The sequence below is a fragment of the Chenopodium quinoa genome, unplaced genomic scaffold (assembly GCF_001683475.1).
Source record: "Chenopodium quinoa cultivar QQ74 unplaced genomic scaffold, ASM168347v1, whole genome shotgun sequence".
Classification (NCBI taxonomy): domain Eukaryota; kingdom Viridiplantae; phylum Streptophyta; class Magnoliopsida; order Caryophyllales; family Amaranthaceae; genus Chenopodium; species Chenopodium quinoa.
In genome coordinates, this window is record NW_018743292.1 from 9835399 (window position 1) to 9836905 (window position 1507).

Below are 1507 nucleotides of genomic sequence, written 5' to 3' on the forward strand. Positions count from 1 at the left end.
TAATAATTCAATATTAATTATTATTTTTAAGCAGAGCAAGACTTAGCAGAGCAGAGCTGAACTCTAAAGCACAGGGCCTAAAAGAGTGTGAACTTTGACCGTCTTAGTTGGTTTAAGTGTTGGGGTGGTATTTGAGATCAAATCCGTCTAAATCATTCCTCTTGCTACTATCTCTACACCAAGATTCATTTTTGCTTTGATGATTGGTACTAATGTAAATGTGGTTGGTATAAATAACATGTAGATCGGTATATCAGTTGGTTGAAACATGTGATGGCAGTCACTTTTTCACTCTTTTTCCCCCATTTCTAATGCGTAGTATATGCCATGGATGTGTTTGCAAATAAAAAAAAATTATGGGGTACTTGCCTAATAGTTAATACTTTTTTTTTTTTTTTGAATAGATAGTTAATACTTCCTCGTTTAGGCTTAAGTTAGTAATAAGCTAATGACTATGCAACATCCTATTCTAGGATTGAAATCAAAAGATGATGAATAGTACAATAAATTATTGTCAACTAAAAAAGTTCCGATGCCGGGAATCGAACCCGGGTCTCCTGGGTGAAAGCCAGATATCCTAACCGCTGGACGACATCGGATTGTTGAACGCTAAGCGTACCACTAATTATTTAAAGTATACACATTTTTTCATTAACATAAGAGGATGTCTGATGTAGATGCAAGATGTGGGTGATTGATGTTTGTAGTCCGGCACAAGTTTTAGAAGTAACATCAGAGAAAATGTTGATGCTTATAAGCCATGAAAGATGTGCCATTCAGCCATCGTGCATTTGTGCAATCGCCCCTGATAAGTGAAAGAAGAAAGAATAAACAATGGAGTTACTCAAGTAGCCCAACTATGACAGCTAATAATGCCGATGAAGGCCAAATAGGGACTGTTTCGTGTTCCTGCTCAATAGAAAATCAAGCTGTCGAAGGAATGACAAAAAAAATCCTGTGATCAACATTTGAAGGGAACGAAGAAAGTTCGCTCTGTAATCTGTATGCAGTAATATCAACATACACCTTAAGAGGATTAATTATGAAATTCATGATGCAGTTGACCCATTTACAGAATACTACAAAGCCAAATAATAGCATGTCAACCATCAATAGTGACAGTCCTCGAAATTTATCCATTGATAAAACACCGGTAGCATGTATAAAAGTGTTTTGTAATAGAACCTGCATAGGAGCCATAGCTATAATCGCTATGCTACCCAAACATCCTGTATCAAATCGCGACTGATTGCAATATTATGAGCAATCAACTTACCCAGCAGATTTAAAGATAGAACTTGCATTAAGTAGAATATCAGAGTTACAAGCTTATAACAAGTGCAGATGAATTTGGAGCGAATCAAATTATAGATTCAGCAGTTCCAAAATGATAGATCTCTTTTAAATTTAGTCATAGTACATTAATTCTCAAACTTTCTTATTCTGTTGTGAAATAATTACTGGTTCATTATACACTTAAGAGCACGATACACACCATTGTCACAAT

The 1507-nt window shown here is 35.4% G+C and overlaps 1 non-coding gene across 1 annotated transcript; it reads right to left on the reverse strand.

The window, feature by feature from the left end:
- Window positions 1–527: 527 nt before the first annotated feature.
- On the reverse strand, window positions 528–599 carry TRNAE-UUC. The gene has a single exon. It is a non-coding gene; the product is annotated as a tRNA-Glu (tRNA).
- Window positions 600–1507: the final 908 nt, after the last annotated feature.